Below are 18161 nucleotides of genomic sequence, written 5' to 3'. Positions count from 1 at the left end.
CATGGCTCATGGACACGGTAACAGCGTGGTGTCTCTTCATGTGACTGTGGGACGCGCAGCTTCCTGGGGCCTCGGCCGCCTCGTCTGCAGTTTGAACAGCATCCTTTGCGCTCTGAAGGGGAGACGTCAGTGCACACTCACGGGGGCTCCTCTGATGTGCACAAGAGCAGCACAGAACTTTCATTTGACAGTGGCAGCTTTAATGCAAGCAGTTAGCTCTGCTCCCTCCTAAACTCCACTCCAAGACAGTTAAAGTCATTAGAGATAAACCCTCCAGGAATAAGAAACAGTAGAGAAAGCAACAGCAACAAGATTTTGTTACTTGGAAAGCAGATGTTAAGTGGAAGCTAATGCAGCAGCCTAAGAAAGCTGAATGCTAAGGCAACAGTAGGGAAAAACCAAGAAGCATCTTGAGTGAGATGGTAAAACCCTCTAGAAGCTCAGGAACAGTGGGAACTTAGGAGCAGGGTGAAGGCGGAGCTGAAGACATGTTATGGTTCAATCACTCAGTTGTGTCTGACCCCATGAACCGCAGCACGCCAGGCCTCCCTGTCCATCACCAACTCCCAGAGTTCACTCAGACTCATGTCCATCGAGTCAGTGATGCCATGCAGCCATCTCATCCTCTGTTGTCCCCTTATTCTCCTGTCTTCAATCTTTCCCAGTATCAGGGTCTTTTCCGCTGAGTTGGCTCTTTTCATCAGATGGCCAGAGTATTGGAGCTTCAGCTTTAGCATCAGCCTTTCCAGTGAATATTCAGGGTTGATCTCCTTTAGGATTGACTGGTTGGTTCTCCTTACTCTCCAAGGGACTCTCAGGAGTCTTCTACAACTCCACAGTTCAAAAGAATCAGTTCTTCTGCATTCAGCTGCCCTTATGGTCCTGCTCTCATACCCATACACAAATACTGGAAAAACCATAGCTTTGGCTATGGGGACCTTTGTCGGCAAAGTAATGTCTCTGGTTTTTAATATGCTCTCTAGGTTGGTCATAACTTTTCTTCCAAGGAGCAAGTGTCTTTTAATTTCATGGCTGCAGTCACCATCTGCAGTGATTTTGGAGCCCAAAAAGTAAAGTCTGTCACTGTTTCACCATCTATTTTCCATGATGTGATGGGACCGGATGCCATGATCTTCATTTTTAGAATGTTGAGTTTTAAGCCAGCTCTTTCACTCTCCTGATTCACCTTCATCAAGAGGCTTTTTAGTTCCTCTTCACTTTCTGTCATAAGGGTGGTATCATCTGCATATCTGAGGTTATTGATATTTCTCCTGGCAGTCTCGATTCCAGCTTGTGCTTCATCCAGCCCGGCATTTCTCATGATGTAGTCTGCATATAAGTTAAATGAGCAGGGTGACAATATCAGCCTTGATGTACTCCTTTCCTGCTTCTGAACCAGTCTGTTTTTCCATGTCTGGTTCTAACTCGTGCTTTTTGACCTGCATACAGGTTTCTCAGGAGACAGGTAAGTTGGTCTGGTATTCCCGTCTCTTTAAGAATTTTCCACAGTTTGTTTTGATCCATACAGTCAAAGACTTTAATTAGCATAGTCAGTGAAGGCAGAAGTAGATGCTTTTCTGGAATTCCCTTACTTTTTCTGTGTTCCAGCAGATGTTAGCAATTTGATCTCTAGTTCCTTTGCCTTTCTAAATCTAGCTTGTATATCTGGAAACTCTTGGTTCATGTACTGTGAAGCCTAGCTTGAAGAATTTTGAGCATTACCTTATAAATGAAAGAAAACCTCATACCTGCCAGAGATGCTTGGAGGGCACAAACAGAACCTTCTGCATGCCCAGACCCGGGAAAGGAGCTGTGGGAGCCTCAGGAACCTGAGGCAGGCCCGCCTGCAAGTGGGGGGGGGGTCCCTGCGGAGGCGTGACCAGCGGCAGCCTTGCCACAGGCACAGGGGCTCCGCAGCCGCCATCCTGGGAGGCGCAGCTCATGGTGTGAGTCATCCTGGAGGAGGTCACCATAGCCTGCTATAGAGCCGCCGGAACTCTGGGGACAAAGAGATATCCCACAGACACACAGAATCGGGGAAAAAGAAAGATTTCCAACAAAGGATCGGGAATCAAAATTGCTACAGATTTTGTCGTGCAACACCAGAAGTAAGGCAGTGGAGGAATTCCTTCAAAGTTCTGAGACGAGGTTGCTTCCAACCTAGAATCAGTCCCCCAACAAGCTGATTAAGTGTGAGGGTAGAATACAGCGACTTTCAGACAAGCAAAATCAAACAAGTGTATTCCTGTGCACCCATTCTCAGAATCCCCTGGAAGACATGCCCCACAAAAAGAGGACAGACACCGAGGACAGAGAACACTCGAGAACCAGGGGCAGAGCGTCTGACAGGCACCAAGGAGAGAGACGCTCGAGAGCAGGGCAGAGCGTCTGACAGACACCAAGGACAGGGGACACTCGAGAGCAGGGGGCAGAGCGTCTGACAGACACCAAGGACAGGGGACACTCGAGAACCAGGGGTAGAGCATCTGACAGTCACCGAGGACAGAGAACACTCGAGAACCAGGGGCAGAGCGTCTGACAGTCACCAAGGACAGAGAACACTCGAGAACCAGGGGTAGAGCATCTGATAGTCACCGAGGACAGAGAACACTCGAGAACCAGGGGTAGAGCGTCTGACAGTCACCAAGGACAGAGAACACTCGAGAGCCAGGGGCAGAGCGTCTGACAGGCACCAAGGAGAGAGACGCTCGAGAGCAGGGCAGAGCGTCTGACAGACACCAAGGACAGGGGACACTCGAGAACCAGGGGTAGAGCGTCTGACAGTCACCGAGGACAGAGAACACTCGAGAGCAGGGCAGAGCGTCTGACAGACACCAAGGACAGGGGACACTCGAGAACCAGGGGTAGAGCATCTGACAGTCACCGAGGACAGAGAACACTCGAGAACCAGGGGTAGAGCATCTGACAGTCACCGAGGACAGAAAACACTCGAGAACCAGGGGTAGAGTGTCTGACAGTCACCGAGGACAGAGAACACTCGAGAGCAGGGCAGAGCGTCTGACAGACACCAAGGACAGGGGACACTCGAGAACCAGGGGTAGAGCATCTGACAGTCACCGAGGACAGAGAACACTTGAGAACCAGGGGCAGAGCGTCTGACAGTCACCAAGGACAGAGAACACTCGAGAACCAGGGGTAGAGCATCTGACAGTCACCGAGGACAGAGAACACTCGAGAACCAGGGGTAGAGCGTCTGACAGTCACCAAGGACAGAGAACACTCGAGAACCAGGGGTAGAGTGTCTGACAGTCACCGAGGACAGAGAACACTCGAGAACCAGGGGTAGAGCGTCTGACAGTCACCGAGGACAGAGAACACTCGAGAGCAGGGCAGAGCGTCTGACAGACACCAAGGACAGGGGACACTCGAGAACCAGGGGCAGAGCATCTGACAGTCACCAAGGACAGAGAACACTCAAGAACCAGGGGTAGAGCGTCTGACAGTCACCAAGGACAGAGAACACTCGAGAACCAGGGGTAGAGCGTCTGACAGTCACCGAGGACAGAGGACACTCGAGAGCAGGGCAGAGCGTCTGACAGACACCAAGAACAGGGGACACTCGAGAACCAGGGGCAGAGCATCTGACAGTCACCGAGGACAGAGAACACTCGAGAACCAGGGGTAGAGTGTCTGACAGGCACCGAGGACAGAGAACACTCGAGAGCGGGGGCAGAACGTCTGACAGAACTCTTCAGAAGGGTGATGTAGGGAATCCTCAGAGCACATGGAGCACGCTGGGCAGCAGTTCCGAAGAGCACTGCCAGCTCGGATTGGAGCAAGTCAGAAGGTTCCAGAAAGTTTTCTCTAAATAAGATGAAGTTGGAGGAATGACTAGTATGCTTGAACAAATTTAGAAATTTGCACAGCTAAAGGTGAGTTTTAAGTTTGAATTTGGGATTCTCCAGGCAAGAACATGGAGTGGGTTGCCATTTCCTTCCCAAGGCATGAAAGTGAAAAGTGAAAGTGAAGTCGCTCAGTCGTGTCCGACTCTTCTCGACCTCATGGACTGCAGCCCACCAGGCTCTGCCATCCGTGGGATTTTCCAGGCAAGAGTACTGGAGTGGGGTGCCATCGCCATCTCTGTTATAAAAATGAAACCATTGAAATCCAGGACAATGGTAACTCCAAAGAAAAACCAAGAGTGTACAGGAAAAGACAGAAAGGTATTGATGAACCCTGTCACTCAGCCAGGCCAGGAGCTTATATGCACCCTGTCATGTAGGTGTTGATGTAGGTTATCACGATCAAGCCCCAGGAGAAGGTGGGTGGGACCTTTGCCTGGGGAGGAGGGGGTGGTGGTGGTCAGAGCTGCGTCTTCATCTTCCATCTTGGAAATCAGTGAGCAGTCAGTCCTCTCTAGAAAAATCAGGACGTGGCAACATAAGCTAGAGCTATAAAAGTGAGGGAAAAAAACAGTGAAAAGAATTGAAAGTGGTTGCTTGCGGAGAGCAGGAAGTGGAGGGTGGGGCTGTGTGAACTATTTTTCATAACAAGCCTTGTAGAGCCATTTGAGTCTTCAAAGTGTTACATATGTAGCTTAGATTAAAAATGATAAAAATTACAACAAAAATAGAATGTTTTGGCATAATAGATTAGAAGGGGAGCTGTCTGCCTGCACAAAGAGCATGTCTCTAAAGAGCGGGGGTGAGGACTCAGAAGTGAGGAGGCATATGGAGACGTGTTGGATCTGCGTTCCGTCCTGTTCTGGTTGCATGTGGGTTAGGCTGCAACACCAATGAATGACTTTTCCTTTATGATGCGGCTGTAACTTAAAACTGAGAAGTTGAGCAAAAATAGAGACTGAGTAAGTCTAGCTGTCTGCAGAGATCTGCTGTGAACCCAGAAACAGAATGCCGCCTTTATTATTCAAAATTTAATGTCTGTCTTAACTTGTTGGGGGTGGACAAATTTTCAAGAGAAAGCCCATCGTTTTCCAAGTAAAAGGTTATAATTTTAGGAAATAATGACTGTAGTCCGAGCTCTCTAATCCAGCTGTGCCCACTGTAGGCACCGGCCAGGACTGCATGGTGTGATCTGTCTGCCCCTCGGCCCACTCTGTCCTGGGAGCTGGGGACGGCAGCGGCAGGCCTGTGGCTGCCAGCCCTTCCTCATCTTGCCTCCTGGCACAGTGAGCTGAGTCACTTCTGGCCCAAGCACGGCTGGACACGTTCAGGTCCAGAGCTGAGACTCGCTCTCCCGGGGGAGCAAAGTGCTGCCGCCAGAGTGGTCCCAGTGACACTGGAGCTGTGATGAGACGCCTCCCATCCTTTGCTTTCATTTCCAGCCCCATGTGGTGTGATGCAGGGATGTTCCATGTCCTCAGAAAAGTTCAGAATAATTTTTCAGTAACATCATCATCCACCACCAGTTTCTCTCACAGCAAGTGGCCAGAAATTGAAGCAAAGACATCTGTTGCTTTGGGTCCCTGGAGCCATAAACTGCATGATGCCTTTCAGATTTCAAGACTCAGTTGATCTCTTAAAGCATCCCAGGGTTGATAAATTACTGATGTCAGCTAACAAAAGGCTAAAGTAGCAGTTGAAAACGGACATTATAACAAAGGTAACCTAGGGGTAGCTGTCAACCTAGAGTGGTGAAATCCACTTACGATGTCTGTGATCTAGTCATTGGGAATCGATTTTTCTTCATCATCAATATAAGTACGAGGTATTTTGAACAAGAATCATGTATTAGGTCATAGAACTTATTTCCTCTCATTACTGCCTTTTTATGTATTATAGAAAGACTTTTTGTAATCCATAGGCTACCTTCTTTAAATGTACTCCTGTTAATACCTCTGGTCTGGTTGCATAATAAAAGAACACAAAACTCAGCTAAGTCTATAGAGAGGTAACAAATTAAGCTTTTTGCCATTTATTTATAAAAGACATTATTATAGTACTTTTCTGAAATGTGCACAACAAACCAGTAAGAAGTTTAAGAATTGACCTTACTTCTTTATCAGTAGTAGTATATTCTGAAGGTTGGTGTTTATTCAGGGAAATGATTTTCCCTCTGCTTTGCTTCCTGGAAGTCTTTAGGTCACAATTCTATCCAAGTGATATAATTTTTCCTCAAGACTAAAAAAGCTCTGATTTTTTAGTCTTGAGGAAATTGGCAGTTTTGATACTAAAGTTTTCATGCTTTATTTTGTGTGGTAATATAAATGACATTCAATCCTTAGTTTTCTAGAAATCTATTTTAGTTGGTCATTCATCCGACTGCTAAATACATTTTTACTTGTTTTAGCACCATTAGTCATGTTCTATGATTGTTGCCAAGTCGTTTTCCAAGAATATCTTTGCTGAGGTTAAAGAATAGAGAATATAAGAAAGACTCTAAAATGGATTTGTGTAGGTGAATAAGTTCTAATATTTAAGCACATTAGCCAATTAAATGATCTTTTCTAAATTCCTGATGAACTGCAAGACATTGTGCTGTGCTTTGTGATAATTACATACCAGTCTCCAAAGATCTAAGCCGATAAATGGTTCAGAGTCCTCTCTAAACCACAGGAAATCAAAATTATCTGAGCCGAAAGTCCTGCATAAAAACGGGAGTGTGAGAGCCGTCCGCGGCCCGCGGGCTGACCGCACCCTGGGGAGTGTGACGAGCTGTCCGCTGCCCGCGGGCTGACCGCACCCCGGGGTGTGTGACGAGCTGTCAGCGGCCTGCGGGCTGAGGGCACCCCTGGGGCCACGCTGTGCCGAAAGTCCTGCATAAAAACGGGAGTGTGATGAGCCGTCTGCGGCCTGCGGGCTGACCGCACCCCGAGGCCACGCTGTGCCTTTGTGGCCCGCACGCATCCGTCATCGCCTGCGGCAGTTGGAAGACATGCTTTTGTCATACTTATCGAATTTATTTTTATAATATTCACTGATCTCTTCTTTATCACCGCAAAATAACAAAAAGCGTCAGATGAATGAAAACAGATTTGAAAGCAGGCTCATACTTCTAGAAGTACAGATACCCTGAACATCACTGATCTACCCGGTCATGTTCTAGAAAGTGAAATTTAAGGCATACCCAGATGACAGAGACAAGAGAGCAGTCTCACTGAGGATGCTTACAGTGAGAGTGGGGAGGGGAGAACACGTTAGAAACCATAAAGTAAATAAAAATAAGACTCATCAGTGACACAGGCCCTAGGTGCGTCAGTACCGTGAACAGTGAAGACAGCACGGAAGATGGGCTCAGAAGAGAGATCACCATGGGCTTTGTTGGTCTGGACCAGCTTCACGTGAGAGATTAGACTTGAACCACAGCCGCACATTCCTTCTTCCCCTACCTGCAGACCCCATGACTTCCGAGGAGAGAAGAGGGTGGGGGCACGATGGACAGGCAGGCGGCTGTGTGCAGAGCTGCTCTCTCCTCCTCACCCCCTCTGACAGTGTAAGATGGTTGGCTCTGTGCCAAGTTGCTTTTGGTAAAAAGGAGAGGAAGTGCTGTCTCAGATGCAGAAATCTGTTGCTCGTTGTCTCAGATAGCAAGTCTCCAGAGAGGGAGGCCTGGTGTTGGAGGGCTCGGTCCTGGTCCCAGAAGCTCCCCGCACTGCCCCTCAGTGGATCGGCTGGTCCCCTGTCTGCCCCGTCACTGTGCTCAGGAAGGCTGCCACCGAACCTGCCAGCTGCCCTGCCATCCCTAAGCCTCACTCAGAGAAGTCTGTTTGCGAGTTCCGCAGCAGGCTCTCCCTCCCACCTCAGCGGCTGCCAGAGTCCAACCCCAGGCCCACTGTGGTTTTTGCTTTTTAAAGCTTCGTTTTGTATTGGGGTATAGCTGATTAGCAGTTCTGTGACCATTTCAGATGAACAGGGAAGGGGCTCAGCCATACAGATACACGTGCCCATTCTTCCCCAAACGCCCCTCCTATCCAGGCTGCCGCGCACCGTTGAGCAGAGTCCGTGTGCTGTACAGTAGGACCCTGTGGTCATCCATGTGGAATGCAGCAGTGTGCACATGCCCTTCCCACATTCCCTAGCTAGCCCGTCCCCCCAACCGTAAGTTCACTCTCTAAGTCTGTGGGTCCCAGTCTGTTTTCTAAGTCAGTTCATTTGTATCGTTTCCTTTTAGATTCCACATATAAGGGATGTCCTATGACACTTCTCCTTCTCGCTCTGACTCACTTCACTCAGTATGACACTCGCTAGGTCCGTCCATGTTGCTGCAAATGGCACTATTTCCTGCTTTCTAATGGCTCAGTAATACTCCATTGTGTATATATGTACTGCAGCTTCTTAACCCATTCCTTAAGCCAGTCAGCACAGGGAAAAGATTAGAGAAGCCCCTGGCAGTGTGGAAAGGTGGTGGAGACCGCTGCCCAGACACTGTTGATGAATGCATTACCCCTGAAGTATTAATTGCCAAAATGGTTTATCGACTCCTTCCCTAAAGCACTGCCAGTTGTCAGATCAGATCAGATCAGTCGCTCAGTCATGTCCGACTCCTTGCGACCCCATGAATCTCAGCACGCCAGGCCTCCCTGTCCATCACCAACTCCCGACATTCACTCAGATTCACGTCCATCGAGTCAGTGATGCCATCCAGCCATCTCATCCTCGTCCCCTTCTCCTCCTGCCCCCAATCCCTCCCAGCATCAGAGTCTTTTCCAATGAGTCAACTCTTCACATGAGGCGGCCAAAGTACTGGAGTTTCAGCTTTAGCATCATTCCTTCCAAAGAAATCCCAGGGCTGATGTCCTTCAGAATGGACTGGTTGGATCTCCTTGCAGTCCAAGGGACTCTCAAGAATATTCTCCAACACCACAGTTCAAAAGCATCAGTTCTTCGGCACTCAGCCTTCTTCACAGTCCAACTGTCACATCCATACATGACCACAGAAAAACCATAGCCTTGACTAGACGAACCTTTGTTGGCAAAGTAATGTCTCTGCTTTTGAATATGCTATCTAGGTTGGTCATAACTTTCCTTCCAAGGAGTAACCGTCTTTTAATTTCATGGCTGCAGTCACCATCTGTAGTGATTTTGGAGCCCAGAAAAGTAAAGTCTGACACTGTTTCCACTGTTTCCCCATCTATTTCCCATGAAGTGGTGGGACCACATGCCATGATCTTCGTTTTCTGAATGTTGAGTTTTAAGCCAACTTTTTCACTCTCCATTTTCACTTTCATCAAGAGGCTTTTTAGTTCCTCTTCACTTTCTGCCATAAGGGTGGTGTCATCTGCATATCTGAGGTTATTGATATTTCTCCCGGCAATCTTGATTCCAGCTTGTGTTTCTTCCAGTCCAGCGTTTCTCATGATGTACTCTGCATATAAGTTAAATAAACAGGGTGACAATATACAGCCTTGACGAACTCCTTTTCCTATTTGGATCCAGTCTGTTGTTCCATGTCCAGTTCTAACTGTTGCTTCCTGACCTGCATACAGATTTCTCAAGAGGCAGATCAGGTGGTCTGGTATTCCCATCTCTTTCAGAATTTTCCACAGTTTATTGTGATCCACACAGTCAGAGGCTTTGGCATAGTTAATAAAGCAGAAATAGATGCTTTTCTAGAACTCTCTTGCTTTTTCCATGATCCAGCAGATGTTGGCAATTTGATCTCTGGTTCCTCTGCCTTTTCTAAAACCAGCTTAAATATCAGGAAGTTCACAGTTCACATATTGCTGAAGCCTGGCTTAGAGAATTTTGAGCATTACTTTACTAGCGTGTGAGATGAGTGCAATTGTGTGGTAGTTTGAGCATCCTTTGGCATTGCTTTTCTTTGGGATTGGAATGAAAACTGACCTTTTCTAGTCCTGTGGCCACTGCTGAGTTTTCCAAATTTGCTGGCATATTGAGTGCAGCACTTTCACGGCATCATCTTTCAGGATTTGGAATAGCTCAACTGGCATTCCATCACCTCCACTAGCTTTGTTCGTAGTGATGCTTTCTAAGGCCCACTTGACTTCACATTCCAGGATGTCTGGCTCTAGGTGAGTGATCACACCATCGTGATTATCTGGGTCGTGAAGATCTTTTTTGTACAGTTCTTCTGTGTATTCTTGCCATGTCTTCTTAATATCTTCTGCTTCTGTTAGGTCCATACCATTTCTGTCCTTTATCGAGCCCATCTTTGTATGAAACGTTCCTTTGGTATCTCTGATTTTCTTGAAGAGATCCCTAGTCTTTCCCATTCTGTTGTTTTCCTCTATTTCTTTGCATTGATCGCTGAAGAAGCCTTTCTTATCTCTTCTTGCTATTCTTTGGAACTCTGCATTCAGATGTTTATATCTTTCCTTTTCTCCTTTGCTTTTCGCTTCTCTTCTTTTCACAGCTATTTGTAAGGCATCCCCAGACAACCATTTTGCTTTTTTGCATTTCTTTTCCATAGGAATGGTCTTGATCCCTGTCTCCTGTACAATGTCACGATGTGCCTCATTCCATAGTTCATCAGGTACTCTCTCGATCAGATCTAGGCCCTTAAATCTATTTCTCACTTCCACTGTATAATCATAAGGGATTTGATTTAGGTCATACCTGAATGGTCTAGTCGTTTTCCCTACTTTCTTCAATTTCAGTCTGAATTTGGCAATAAGGACTTCATGGTCTGAGCCACAGTCAGCTCCTGGTCTTGTTTTTGCTGACTGTATAGGGCTTCTCCATCTTTGGCTGCAAAAAATATAATCAGTCTGATTTCGGTGTTGACCATCTGGTGATGTCCATGTATAGAGTCTTCTCTTGTGTTGTTGGAAGAGGGTGTTTGTTATGACCAGTGCATTCTCTTGGCAAAACTCGATTAGTCTTTGCCCTGCTTCATTCCATATTCCAAGGCCAAATTTGCCTGTTACTCCAGGTGTTTCTTGACTTCCTACTTTTGCATTCCAGTCCCCTATAATGAAAAGGACATCTTTTTAGGGTGTTAGTTCTAAAAGGTCTTGTAGGTCTTCATAGAACCGTTCAACTTCAGCTTCTTCGGTGTTACTGGTTGGGGCATAGACTTGGATTACTGTGATATTGAATGGTTTGCCTTGGAAACGAACAGAGATGATTCTGTCGTTTTTGAGATTGCATCCAAGTACTGCATTTTGGACTCTTTTGTTGACCATGATGGCCACTCCATTTCTACTGAGACATTCCTGCCCGCAGTAGTAGATATAATGGTCATCTGAGTTAAATTCACCCATTCCAGTCCATTTCAGTTTGCTGATTCCTAGAATGTCGATGTTCACTCTTGCCATCTCTTGTTTGACCACTTCCAATTTGCCTTGATTCATGGACCTGACATTCCAGGTTCCTATGCAATATTGCTCTTCACAGCATCGGACCTGGCTTCTATCACCAGTCACATCCACAGCTGGGTATTGGTTTTGCTTTGGCTCCATCAATTCATTCTTTGTGGAGTTATTTCTCCACTGATCTCCAGTAGCATATTGGGCACCTACTGACCTGGGGAGTTCCTCTTTCAGTATCCTATCATTTTGCCTTTTCATACTGCTCATGGGGTTCTCAAGGCAAGAATACTGAAGTGGTCTGCCACTGCCTTATCCAGTGGACCACATTCAGTGGTGTTTTAATTGTGGGTTTTTAGGCAGCCTGAGTTGGGCTGGTAATTGGAAGACAGAGATTGAGCAGTGGCCCTCCCAGTAGTCAGAGTTTTCCTAGTTACCAGATTTGCTCTTCAGTCAGTGAGTGTAATATATCTATCTTCCCAAGAAGGTGTATTATGTGGACAGTACTGATCATGGATTTTTTTATGGCTTTCTGGATGGAATTGAAAACTGGCATCTAGAGTGTATCTAATTATCAGGGTTTTTTTTTCAATTAATATGTCATTGTAATCTCTCATTATTTAATCAGTAAGACCAACCTAGATAGCATATTAAAAAGCAGAGACATTACTTTGCCAACAAAGGTCCGTCTAGTCAAGGCTATGGTTTCTCCAGTGGTCATGTATGGATGTGAGAGTTGGACTATGAAGAAAGCTGAGTGGCAAAGAATTGATGCTTTTGAACTGTGGTGTTGGAGAAGACTCTTGAGAGTCCCTTGGACTGCAAGGATATCCAACCAGTCCATTGTAAAGGAGAACAGTCCTGGGTGTTCTTTGGAAGGAATGATGCTAAAGCTGAAACTCCAGTACTTTGGCCACCTCATGTGAAGAGTTGACTCATTGGAAAAGACTCTGATACTGGGAGGGATTGAGGGCAGGAGGAGAAGGGGACGACAGAGGATGAGATGGCTGGATGGCATCACTGACTCGATGGACGTGAGTTTGAGTGAACTCCGGGAATTGGTGATGGACAGGGAGGCCTGGTGTGCTGTGATTCATGGGGTCACAAAGAGTCAGACACGACTGAGCGATTGAACTGAACTGAATACCAATGATAAATAGATTAAAGTACAATCCTATTTAAAATACATTCCCATTTAAGGTAATTTATTGAAATGAACTTAAACGTCAGTTTTTCAAACTTCTTTTAAGTCTCAGAATAGAATCTTAATTTAAAGCCAAAACGAACTCATGTATTGGATCCATATTTAGTTTGTCATTTGGTGCTATATAAAGCGTGCTCATGTCGCAAGTCTTCCGCCAGTGTATCTGCTCAGGGTCAGGGAAGATGGATCGTGCATCTTTGGAGGAGTGTCCCCTCCTCTGTCTCCCATCTTTTTGCCTTACCCAGTCCACGGGAGTTTACTGCAAAGAAGCGTGAGCCTCAGAGGAAGTGTCCTAAAGAGCACTTTGTTGTCGACAGTCTAGATGCTGGCAGTGTAAGTTTAACTTTAGTTAAACAGGTTTTATAACCAACTTTTCACATCTTTGTGCATCAATAAATTTACTTTTAATGAAAAACTCTGAGGAGCCTCTGAAAACAGAACCACAGGGAGTAGAATGCTGAGCCTTGACTTAATGCCCTTTTTAAGGCTTTAAAGAGGGCGCCCTTTGGGGGCAGATGAGACACTCGTCTCCTCATGCTGGGTCTTCTTCCTCCTTCATTTGTCTTCAGCCTCATAATCTCCATCAAGACCAGGATGCCGATCACTGCCCTGGAGGCAAAGACGATGGTCTGGGGAGAGCTCCAGTGAAGCAGTTAGAGATATTTAGAATCCCTGGCCAGAAATTCCTGTGGGTCTGAATTATCCTAAATTAAATGTGTCATTGACAACCTTTGCTTCCTTCCGATGACCTTTCTTGAAACGTGACATTGATTTCATCTTTTAATGCCACGTTGCCCTACCATCCACATGTGCATGGCGTGGAAAAAAGTGAGGGCTTCTCGCGGTCCTAGGCTGATGGCCGTCAGCCTGGGCCAGAGGCTGAACTGAGGGGGCTCTCGGGTGGGCCTCTCTCCACCCTGACATCACCTAAGTCTCCTGCTCCTAGCATCTCATCTTTTATTTGAGACACCTCGGTTTAACTTTTCCAGGAAGCTGTATTTGTCATCCATTGGGCTCTGCTTCCAGAAGGGATGGTTGTGCTCCTGTCACAGGAATTCTAGGCCTGCTGAGCAAAGCGAGGGTCTGTCAGGTGGTCTTCCCCTTGCCATGAAACCTTGAGGGCAAGTCACACCTTTTTGGTTATTCCTCATGAGTCAGCAAGAGCTGACTCATTGGAAAAGACCCTAATGCTGGGAAAGATTGGGGGCAGGAGGAGAAGGGGACAACAGAGGATGAGATGGTTGGATGGCATTACCAACTCAGTGGACATGAGCTTGAGTAAATTCCAGGAGTTGATGATGGGCAGGGAAGCCTGGTGTGCTGCAGTCCATGGGGTCGCAGAGAGTCGGACAGGACTGAGCAACTGAACACCACCACCACCATGGCAGAGCTGTTGTGCCTAGAGGCTGGACACCTCTTCCCTGAGCCCTGCTGTCTCCCCCGTCTTCTGCTCCCAGGTGCCCACGTGTCAGGCATTCGTGACTGGGGTGGGCACCAGGGAGCCTGTGCCTCTCTCAGGGGAGGGAGGAGCAGAGACGGGCGTCACCCATGTAGCCCAGGCGCCGCTCCCGGAGCCCTGCTGAGGGCGAGGGGCGGCTCACCCACCCAGCAGTGGCCTGAGTTGGGGGCGGTTCATTTCTCTGCCCAGAGGGAGTATCCACTCACCAAGTCCTGTACCCAAAGGAGGTGACTTTTTTCCTAGTTAAGTTAAAAGCATGTTTTAGGTTAGAAAGGGCGTCCCTGGTAGCTCAGCTGGTAAAGAGTCTGCCTGCAGTGCAGGAGACCCTAGTTCAATTCCTGGGTCAAGAAGATCCCTTGGAGGAGGGATAGATTACCTACTCCTGTATTCTTCCCTGGTGGCTCAAGACGGTAGAGTCCGTCTGCAAAGTGGGAGACCCGGGTTCAAACCCTGGGTTGAGAAGATCCCCTGGAGGAGGGCATGGCAACCCACTCCAGTATTCTTGCCTGAAGAATCCCATGGACAGAGGAGCCTGGAGGCTATAGTCCATGAGGTCGCACAGAGTCAGACACGACTGAGCGACTAAGCACAGCACAGCACAGTGCTACTCACAGCATGGGTTAGTAAAGGGTCCCCAAGAGAAGGTTATCAGTGTTGAAAAATTCAGCATCTTTGCATTTTGTGGCAGTGATGATAAAAAAATACAGATGGGATTGGGAAAACTTGCTAGCATTGACACAGTAACTAATGAGGGAAGAAAAACAAAAACTCATTTGACCATAAAAGTAATAATAAACATAATCTTACCCAGAGGGTTCATGGTTCATGCTTTATTAAGCCTCTTCATAAGCATGTCTGTCATTACAAATGCATCTGATTACTTTGTCATAACTTTGATTAGATTAATAAAATTTGCTCATATACACTTGACCTTCATCTGAGGTGTTTGCTTGTGAAGTGCAATTGATCACGAGCAAGCTTTTAAATACGTGAAAAATAGCAACCACCAAGACCACTCTCAGTCAGGACATGACAGTGTGGCTGAAGGATTTACAAAGCCTCGACCACATGGATCTCCAGAGGATAATACAACCCAGTTCCCACACTTCCTGTGTTTTTAAGATGATGGCAAACCCAGCCCTCCTTTCCCTGGGAATTGTCACCAACTTAATACAGTTGCAACTATAGCCTTATCAATTCTAGTCAAACAGCATTTTCCAAAGTTACTTAGGTCAGTTGGTAGAAACTTGAAGAGCAGTATCTGAAAGCATGATGATAATGAGCCATGAACAAACTAGCTTTCCATTAAATTCTAAAAAGTTATGGGCTCTGTTGGAAAGGGAGAGAAAAGAATGAAGAAACATGTTTCAACTGGAAAACTGGTTATGGAAGGGGCGCCCTTCCCTCACCCCTGCTGTCTGTTCGTGGACTAGACTGACTCCCGGCTTCCCTGGTCATATCTCCCAACTGTGCTTTCACCCTTACGTTCTTGCTGCTCTGCTCTAAGACTTGTATCTTGTCCTTCATCTAGAACACATTCCTTCCACACCTCATTCTGTGTCAGTTTCCCTTTGTGTGATTCTGTGTCGATTTACACTGGCATCCTTATGTCTGTAGGAGGGCGGTTAGCTTCCCTGAGCCAGCGGACATGGCCGTCTGTCGGGGATGCCCTGTGTCCCAGCCGTGCTCCCCCCGTTCATCTGAGGACCAGGGCCGGCTGGTCACGGGGGAGTGTCTGGCCTTGGCTGGTGGACTGGGTCTGCGTGCTGTGGGGCTATGGTTTCCTTCCTCCTGGAGTCTGCCCCCTGGTAGGTGAAGCTGGTCTAGAGCTTCCTGCAGGCTTCCGGGGGAGGGACCAGTGCCTGCCCACGCTGGGTGGAGCTGGGTCCTAGCCTTCTGGTGGGCAAGGCCTGCCGTGTTTAGGGGAGACTTAGCAGGCAGCCTGTCTGCTGAAGGGCAGGGCCATGTCCCTGCCCTGGTGGTTATTTGGCCTGAGGGGTCCTGGCCCTGGAGCCTTCAGGCTGCAGGGTGAGGCCAGCCCTTGGTGCTCACCCACTGAGCAAGACATCAGCCTCCAGCAGGAGTCCGTGAGAGTGAATAGTCCCCTATGTGTCTGCCCCCCACTTGTCTGTCCCCAGAGAAGTCACAGCTGCTGCCAGCCCCCACCTCCTCCCCCAGGGACCCCCCAAGACGAGCAGCCAGGTCTGCCCCAGGCCCTTATGAGGTTGCTGCTCAGGTCCGGGATCTCTGTGGGCACCCTCCAAGAGCCAAGTCTGCTTCCCCAGCCCTGTGGAGCTCTTGCATTCAAGCCCCTCTGCCCTTCAGAGCCAAGGGCTCCGGGGGCGCCTCCTCCGGACGCTGGTCCGCAGGCTGGAGCCCGGCCTGGGACTCCGCGCACTCACTCCTGGGGGAGAGCCGCTGCAGTCTCACCCACCCACTCCCGGGTCTGGGTCCCCCGCCCAGCTGATGCCGGCTTTGGTTGCACCTCCAGTGCCCCCTGCTGCCGTCTTGTCATGATTTCCTCTCTGTGCCTTTGGGTGTAGAGTGTCTTTGTCGGTAGTTCAGTCTTTTTATTGATAATAGCTCAGCAGTTAGTTGTGGTTTTGGTGTGCTCGTGACGGGAGGTGAGCTTGAGGTTCTCTTACTAAATAAACCCATTCTGACAATACCTTTTCCCCGCAACAGCGCAGGCTCTCAGACTAGCATCTAGGATGGCTGACAGGTGGCCCCCTGCCCTCCGGGAGGCCCTCCTCTGGGAGCCATCCACAGCTAGGACAGAATTGTCAACAAGGCCATGAAAGCTTGCCGTGTGTGCCTGGGTTCCTTCACGGTGCCCTCACTTATCTCAAGGATTCCACTAACAAGGCAGTGGAAGGAGCTGGTAATCGATACCATTAACCCGCCCTGCATCCCACACACACACCCACCACCACACAGTCCAGAACCTGACCGAGGTGCCAGCGCGCAGTCGTGCCCCAGTCAGCCCAGATCCAGAACCTGACTGAGGTCCCAGCACGCAGTCGTGCCCCAGTCAGCCCAGAATGAACTGTGACACTGCTTCCCCTCAGGAGGTGCTCAGTCTAGACTGGACAGTCTCTGGGGCTGGAGCATGTCTGCGTACTCCACACGCATGTCTTACCCATCCATCATCATGTAAAGATACATACTCTGTGAAACACTAAGAGCAATACTTTGGAAAATGAAATTGAAGAAAATAAGAATGAAACTGGCAAGGAACCACTAGATAATAATGCTAACATTTATAGACGTCTTAAATTCATCTCTAGATAGCAAACTTCAGTATCATCCAGCTAGACTATTAATAGCTCTTTGCCGCCCAGGATGAATGGATGTTGAGTTTCTCTCAGTATCTATAATCAGTCACCCATCCGTAGGCTCTATTATGACTGAACTCCTTTTTTGATACCCTTGATGAAAGTCTCCAAATTAAGGTTGAAGGTTGGGTCAGTACAAGATTCTTTTTTTTTTTTTTTCCAAATAAATGAGCAGGCCAAATACTTTTTGCCAGGAAGTGAGATTTAAATTTCTGAGATGGACTGATAAATGTAAAAACTGTTTCAGGGCCGGGCTTTGCATTTCATTCCAGTGAGGTGTCATTATTTAGGATGCTTTCAGTTGAATATAATGGAAATCCTTGACTCAAACTGATCCAAATAGAAACAGGTTATTAGCTCAAATAAGTCCAAAGAACTTCTCATTCCTTGGCTATACCTGGAATCACCTGGAGAGCCTAAAAAGCACCAGGATCGGAAGTGCTGAATCAGAATCTCTCCGGTGGGGCTTGGATCTTGGTAATTGTTAAAAGCTTCCCGGGCTGTTCAGATGTGCAGGCGAGGTTTGGGGCAGATGATGTCGAAACTCGTCAACACCTTCCCAGGCCCGCGTTCCCACCACCCTTTGTGCTGCTGTGCTCAGAGCAGGCCCTTCCTCCGTGCAGAAGCAGGGAGAGGAGAGAGGCCGTGTCTTCCGCGGCCCCGGCTCGGGTTGGCCTCCCCTTCTAGGAGGCTTCTGGCTGCAAGGCTCGCGCAGGAAAGGCCAGCAGTGAAGGGTGGGAGCACCAGCGCCCACCCTCTCCCAGGAGCCAGAGTCCATTCAGGCTGCCGTCGGCACCCTGATCGCCAAACCAGAGCTGTTCTGCAGGCGGTTACTTCTGTGACAGCATAAATCAATTTGATCATCATGAGTGTTTTCATCTTCAAAGGGGAAGATGAAACATTCAAACAGGAATGTCCGTGACAGTTTTGTCAGAGGCAGTTTATGTGTTCTCCCGAAACACCACGCTGTGCAGA

The 18161-nt window shown here is 48.0% G+C and overlaps 1 protein-coding gene across 10 annotated transcripts in view; it reads left to right on the top strand.

Annotated features, from left to right (window-relative positions):
* Positions 1-18161, top strand: part of TBC1D5 (TBC1 domain family member 5) — a 599010-nt gene that overhangs the window by 548604 nt on the left and 32245 nt on the right. The gene's annotated exons all lie outside the window — the stretch shown is intronic.

The sequence above is a fragment of the Bos javanicus genome, chromosome 1 (assembly GCF_032452875.1).
Source record: "Bos javanicus breed banteng chromosome 1, ARS-OSU_banteng_1.0, whole genome shotgun sequence".
NCBI lineage: Eukaryota > Metazoa > Chordata > Mammalia > Artiodactyla > Bovidae > Bos > Bos javanicus.
This window is presented reverse-complemented; position numbering and strand designations above follow the sequence as displayed.